The sequence below is a fragment of the Tachysurus vachellii genome, chromosome 3 (assembly GCF_030014155.1).
Source record: "Tachysurus vachellii isolate PV-2020 chromosome 3, HZAU_Pvac_v1, whole genome shotgun sequence".
Taxonomy (NCBI): domain Eukaryota; kingdom Metazoa; phylum Chordata; class Actinopteri; order Siluriformes; family Bagridae; genus Tachysurus; species Tachysurus vachellii.
Window position 1 is genome coordinate 27,204,220 of NC_083462.1, and position 8,006 is coordinate 27,212,225.

Genomic DNA, 8,006 nt, shown 5'->3' on the forward strand with positions numbered 1-8,006 from the left:
ACGCGACCTGAGGTAAATTTGGCGGCTCGTGCCTTCAGCGCCCCGCCCTCTTTCCCGCCAACATTAATACACTTCTTTTAGGTGTCACATAACAAGATCACACAAACCCTCTGATTGATGTTAATGCATGCTCACAATTTTTTCTAACCTATCTTATTTCTTAGTCACATAATCTTTACATGTCAGTGCTGGCGAACCTTGGTACTGATTAGTAAAGAGTTGAGTATAATGTGATTTATGTGAAAACAAATCCAAACATGCAAATGGATTTCGAGCCTGTTTGAGTTTTGTTTAGAATATTCTTAAGACTCCTTAACTAACACTGTTAAAGCCTACCTGTCTACCTGTCTACAACATAATTTGGCAATTTAATATCCACCCATCCATCCATCCACCCATCTGTCCATCCATCTGTTCATCCATCTGTCCATGCATCCATCATTCATCCATCCTTCAGCTATCCATCATTTATCCATCCATCCCTCACCCATCCTTCATCCATCCATCCTTCACCCATCCTTCATCCATCCATCTTTCGCCCATCCTTCATCCATCCTTCATCCAAATTGCCAACCTAATTTGTGAATTGAATTCCAGATTTTCCAAACTACAAGACGGTCCCCTAGCAGCGTCCTGATTAGTTTTACCTTGATGGTGAGGATCAGAGTGAAGATCAGGGTCTTTAAAGGAGAAGATGAGAAGGTGGTGAACCTGCAGCTCTTCAATTTATCCACGTGTTCTGTGTTGACAATCAGGGTTTCCATTCATATACACATCCATCCATCCATCTGCCCATCCATCCATCCATCCATTCATCCATCCACCCATCCATCTGTCCATCCATCTGTTCATCCATCTGTCCATGCATCCATCCTTCCACATACTGTATCTATCATTCATCCTTCAGCTATCCATCCATCCATCCATCCATCCATCCATCCATCCATCCATCCAACCATCCTTCATCCTTCGCCCATCCATCATCCATCCATCCAGCCATCCAGCCTTCATCCATCCATCCTTCACCTATCCTTCATCCAAATTGCCAACCTAATTTGGAAATTTAATTCCAGATTTTCCAAACTGCAAGACGGTCACCAAGCAGCTTCCTAATTAGTTTTACCTTGATGTCAGTGTGGAGTCCTATTTTTTTTGTTGATTATGGCTTTATGGTGTTCTATTGTACCTCTACTGTTTTGTATTGTTTTATAGCTCTATTGATCCATTTCACCAGCGAGATACTATACATGCTTTATTAGCTGTTTATGGAACATGGCTACAGCAGTCAGATGAAAACAAGATGTCAAGAAAAATCATGCAAAGAAAGCAGATTAATCAAAATTATTTTTCCGATGCCAGCTGTATAATAATTACAGTTTAAGTTTTATTTTTGAGCAAAGTCACAAGTTGTCATTATGAAACTTGGCCAACAAAATTCTTGTGTTAAATTTTTTGTTACTGACACTTTTATGTTTGTTAGAATTTCTGTTTTTTATAGACTCCATAAATCCACTGTTTATTGGGATAGAAATGGTATTTCTTCAGACTCATGAAATACATAATAAATTATATTCTTATTATAAATTATCCTTATTTTGATTTATACATTTGTCTATCATCAGCCTAAAAAATACAAAATATAAAGTATGATGGTGAATGTAATGTATTTAGTTTGTTTAGGCAGCTCTGGCTTTCCTAAAAGAGTAGAGATAAGCTGTCACGGTGAATCCAGGATTCTTATCTGGCCATATGCCCTACACTACATCAAAACCAGCTGAAGAAGCTTAGCCATTCTTAGTCTGCGTTCTGAGGAGTCTCTAATTCATTCACCTTTTAAGTTTTCTCCCTTATTCCTGCTCAGTGTCTCTGAACATTGCCTGACCAAACACATGTTTTGGTTTCTACATGTTAAAAGCAGTCTTCCTCTGAAGTGCAGCACACTATGGATTATGTATGTAGAAATGAATTTAGCTGTTATGCCACACCAAGACACTTCATCTTCTTGTCCCTTCAAGGAAGAGCTGAAAATAGGTTTAACTGGCCCAGTTTCTGCCAGAGAACATTCAAGGTAGAAATCAAAATGAAATTAATGATGCATTTGGTACACTTTTTAGCCTGAAGGTGGAATTGTATGAAACCCCAGCATATGAGCTCTACAGCTCTAATATAAAAGGGTAGGATGATGATGATGTTTCACGCTTCCTAAGAAATCTTTTCCATCCATCATTTGCAGATAGTTGATTTCCACTCTGTTGTCATTTTCACATACAACACTCTCTAGCATTTACACAGAATGGTGAAAAAAAAAAAACAAATCACATCCTGCGAGCAGAGTGTCTGTGGGCTGAAACACCTTGTTTATGAGAGAGACTGGTCAAACCATTCTAACCATTTTCCTATGACCTCTCTTATCGGCAGTGAATGTTCTCCCATAGAGCTGTTGCTCATGCAATGTTTGTTTTTGAATTGTCCTTTGAATTGTCATTTCTGTTTGAGAAAACCTGCAGTTTCTGAAATACTTAAAGCAGCCCGTCTGGTATCAACAACCATGCCACTGTTAAAGTCACAGAGATCAATTTTTTTCATTCTGTTGTTTTATGTGAACATTAACTGAAGCTCTTGTATCTGCATGATTTTATTGCACTGCTGCCTCATGACTGGCTGATTAGTTAACTATATGAATGTGCATGTGTACAGTAGTTCCTAATAAATTGGCAAGTGAATATCTATCCACCTAGTACCTCAATGCAACAGCACATGGATTCTGTGCTGTTCCTCGTGACTGCATTGATTTGTTGTGCCTACTGTATTTATACCCATATCTTTTTTACCAAATGGGTCGTAAAATTCTCTTTTATTGACTAAATTTGTGTGCTATATTTTTGACCATGTTAAGTGCTGTTTTAGGATATCATTCTTTAAATCAGTACACTTTAAAACAAACAGAGTATAATACTTCAGGTCTAAACATTACACTCCCTATCCTGTTCACTTAATAATGGCCAGCTCCCAGTTTTAAGTCTGAAGACTTTCTTTCCCACAAAAACTGATCCACCCATCCTCCAACACGATTCTCTCAGCTGCAAGCAAGAACTCATTTAATCCAAATGAGATTTTTTGACGATCACTGAATGAAAATGGCTTGTTAAGGAAGGAAATTAACTTGGTAGGGACCCTTGGGTGTGCCACTTTCCACACATATTAGAGCTGACATAATATTGCGTGGCACACGCAATATGGGTTTTTGGGTTTGCCTATAATTATACTAATTACACCAGTCTCAACATTCAGCAGCATGAACTGAGGACATATAGAGGTGTTGAGTGGAGGGGAAGGCTTGGCGCTGCCAGGATGCCCAGCCTTGGGGGAAAAGAGATGATGTCACTCAGACTGCAGTATAGCATTCTGCCCAAAACATTCCCTAGGCCACAATCTTCTTTGACCAGTTTCCTTTTGGGGCTGAGACTCCCACCCTCCATACACAAGCAGGATGTAACACTTTTGCCCACTGATTTACATCTAAATAAACATTACAGAATGAAACAATGTGCATCTGGAAGGGAACACTGGCTTTTCTTCTCCACCCGGTCAATTGATATTGGCCCGATTAGCCCAGACTGTACGCTCCGATAAGCACTATGGGAGGGGAACACTGACCTTGAAGGCTGAATAGTTCTGGACATAAAGAGTGGTCCAGGTTGTACTCACAGAGGTCAAGGAAAAATAAGAAATAAAGCAGGAGGACCCAAAATATGTGTGTTGTAGCATGTCTAGCAACATGGACAGGTCAACCCTCTGACACCAGTGTACTGCATTTAGAACTGTTGATTATTGTTTAGTAATTAGTAATCAAGAGGGTATCACACCTGACTCCTGACTACTGGCTACTATCTTTAGGGAAACCCATATCAAGTATTAATACAGTGATCCAACTTACAGTGTAACAGCTTGTTGTGATGCCCATGGTACTCAATCCTTCTCTATCTTTTACTGCCCAAATACCTGCTGGTATATTGACTCTAAATTAAATGACTGTGCAAATGTTTGTGTTTAATGCAAACTCATTCACTGTGTTACACTACCTTGTACACTACCCCTTACTATGCATGTGTAATCTTTCTGACATTATACTGACTCTTTTGGATCAAAGGCTGAGTCAGAGATTGTCCTTGGTCTCCCATATTTATGGGTGAATGAAAAATAGCCATGAGATCTGGTGGCCAATTATCTGCAGGCCTCCTCATAAGACCTCCCAAATCTTATCTTAAACATTATTTTAGTTATGGGATCCCAGCAGAATGCTAAGCTTGGACTCATGTGAGCACCCCAAGGCGATATTGTCCATCTACCCATCCTGTCATTCCATATTAGCCTCCACGGTGCTACAATGCAAGCCAGACCATAGAAGGTCTTTCCACATCCCAGGGTCAATAAGACATTCCCCTGTCTTCTCAGATTTTTTGTAGTCCTGTCTTTTTCCCTGTCTCTCATAGTAGTTTACTCACCATGAGCTTATCAGTCAGGGTCAAGCAGGGATTTGGCCACGTCCATGGATAAGAGAAAGCAGGCCTCTGGGAATGCACTTAGCTGAGGTGCCTGCTGTGTTTCTGTTAGCGCTCACATAGTGTCCAACTTGACATGACATCCTTAGAAAACCAAGGTCTCGTCAGCCAGTCGCCATGTCAAGATGTGAGCAAATGAGGTCAAAAAATATCATACAACTTTCAGACACTTAACTGTCTCCATGCAGTGTTTGCATAAAGCTGAGTTTTATAGCGGCAATGATTCAAGAAAGACGGATTGACCTCAAATTTACAAGTTTGCAGATGTTAAGTGCAATGCTGGTGACTCTCAGTGAAACATTTTCAGTAAGTATATATATGCAAGAAATGCAACATTTATTAGAGCACTTTATAACTATTGTCAATCTACCAAGTATTTCAAATATTACAGTACCCTATGGGACAATGTTGACTTTTGATCCCATACACCAGCATTATGTTGGCATCAGCTTGGCACAGAGAAATAAATATTTCATTTGTAGTTATGTAGGCTATAGTAAACAAGTTTTCAAAGAATTAAGTTTAAATTGATCCTATCTATATTATACGATGCAGGCAGGTGTGGGTTGTGGATAAGAAGTGCGATTGCCTGTCACATCAAATGAGGTCCGATCCCTCCTCTGTTTCCAGGTAGGGCCTAAATAATGGCAACCTGATCCATGTGGAACTCACCTCTTGTGAATAGGCCTTCAAAGCAGCAGGCCTGTTGTCCATCCAAGGCCTTTGTAATGGAAACCTCTGCTGTTATTTTTTCCTCCTCACATTTTCAGGCAGAGCTATTATTGTTCTCCCAGTCGCGGATGTGTTACCTAGACAAGGGTAGAAATTCTTACTTTCGCCTCTTTATTGGGAACAAGAATGGTTACTACTCCACCCAGGGCCTGTTCTGTCTCAAGGTACTGACTCCCATTCAATTCACCAAGAACAAAATAGAAATTAGATAGAGTGCAGTTAGAAACCAAGAAAAGATTATTGCAAGTGCAGGCTCATAAGGGCATACATGATATTTTTGGTGAAAGAGAGACAGAAGTGACCGAAGTCAATGGGATTAAAGATCCCCTGAGCTAACAATCCCATTGAACTTTGATCTCACTCTAAGTTTACTATGAGACAGCTGCCCTTTCTTTCTGCTATAGCGAGCCACTATTTTGACTGCATTGAAAGTCTTATTTTGTTTTTTTCTGCACGTGACCCTACATAGATATGCAGCCATGGTCACTCAAACTGCTGGCACAGTTAGGTCAGGGCATAAATGGATGGTAGGCTTCATACGTTAAAGTGTGTATGTGTGTTGACTGGTGGCTTGTGTCCTGCATCTCCATGGGAATGCACGTTCCCCTGCTAATTACTTGCTTGAATGGGTCTACAGAGACACTGTTAATGACACGTAACCCAATCTCTAAAAGCTGAGCTCCTCCATGGAGGGTGCAGCATGCATACAGGGTGGGAAGAGGTATAATGAGGAGGAGATGGAGGAGGAGGAGGAGGTGGAGGAAGATGAGAGAGGAAAAGAGGACCTGCAATAGAAGCGTAGTGTATAGTAGGCTATGTGACATGCTAAACCAACTGTTCAAGCGTAGAGGAATGACAGAGTCATGTGAGACCTGTCTCCAGTTCCAGAGTCCATTATGTGCCCAAGTTAGGTTTGAGGGGAGGGTGGGGGGTTGAGAGAGTTTTGTAGAAATGTAATCATATAAAGGGTTGGTGAATAGTGCTGTATATGAAGGGGATTGGGGACAATGACACAGGGGCCTCACTTGCAGCTGGTCTCATTAACTGCAGCCTAGGAATAGTAATTACTGCTTTTGTCAAGGCGGTGGTATGTTAATGACACACTCTACCACAGTCATGTGATCGACTGCAGATGAAGAGTTCTACATGCACAAAGTCAGCACAGGTGCTGCACAATTGTCATCAGCTTGCAGTGAATCTTGCCAAAGAGGTCACCTTAAGACAACGGTGTCCAGTCTTACCCACAAAGGACCGGTGTGGGTGCAGGTTTTCATTCCAAACCAAACATAAGCCACACCTGATTCCACCTGTTTAATCAGTTGTTCTTGGCTTTTAGTAGACTCTGGTGTGGCTTCTGCTTAGTTTGAATGAAAACCTGCACCCACACCGGCCCTTTCCGGATAAGATTGGACACGGCCGCTTTAAGACAACAGTTTGAGATTCTACTCTTGGGCTCCATCTAGGACAGGCCTCATCCTCTTCCACCTGCCAGTTGTTTCTTCTCTACCTGGGGACCAAAGCAGTTTTAGATTGTCATGTTCATTAATCAAACAAGTTTTTAAAGACACAGGGATAATCTAGGTAACAGATCTACTGTTAATCACTAAGGAGTTAGATTCATTAGTAGTGTGAAAGAAGAGGTTCACACCTTAGTTGATCTTTCTGCTTTCATTTTCGCCTTTAGCTCAGAGAGAGAAGCATCCCCTTGAGCTTTATGAAATATCTATATAGGCTAAAAATGGAATTAAAAAAACACACACACATGTGTATACGTGTATACATACATACATATATGTGTATATAAAATTGATAAACACAAATTAGCTTGTCATGCTATACATATCTCAAATGGGACCATTGTGGATGCCACAGTCTTTTGAATTGAATTCATCTGGAAACATTGTTTTTTTTTTTTATTCATAGTGAATTATGTTCATTTTCAGTTGTTCTTTTGGTTTTGAGGAATAATACTTATAAAGCAACAAGTCATTAAAAAAAACCCTGATGTTTGGTCAGTCATTCCAGGAATTTACAGTAAATCCCAGTCTCTCAGTACTAAAGAGGAAACCGTGCCATTTTGCCAAGTTGACAGTTGAGACTTATGAAGAACTCAAGAAAAAAAGCTAAAAGGGTGATCTATGATGACTATTTTTCTGCTCTGTGTTGATGTTCTCCTTTAACAAAAACCTTTGCAAAATCTTGTGATCACACACCAATCTGTTATTTGCTCTACAAATTCCAACACCTCTATTGTTTTTTCAATAATTCCCAGGAATAATTCCTTTGGTATAGCGGCACAGAAACCTTCTTTAGATGCCAATACTGCAACAATCCACCAGTCTGGATGGCCGCAGTCACAAGGCCTTGATAAAAGCACAATGTGGCCAAGGTCTTTTCTACAAGTCAGGCCATTTGGTCAGGCTGTGATTCCCGAGATCTCCCATGGGTGCATACAGTATGCCACTGCTTGAATGGCCATAAATAAAGGCCAGGGGTTTTGGATAACTCCCTCTGGAGCTCTCTCTCTTCCTGTGCCACCCGCTTCAGAAGGGCAATATTATTCTGCCCCCAGGCCTAAAGAATGACTCCATTGTGATGGAAGCAGAATGCAGCCTTCCTCTGAGCCCACTTTACAGCCGTCCGTGCTTTATTTAAACAGGGATACCATTATCTGATCTCAACTGTACATGCCCCTGCTGTCAGCTGCCAGCA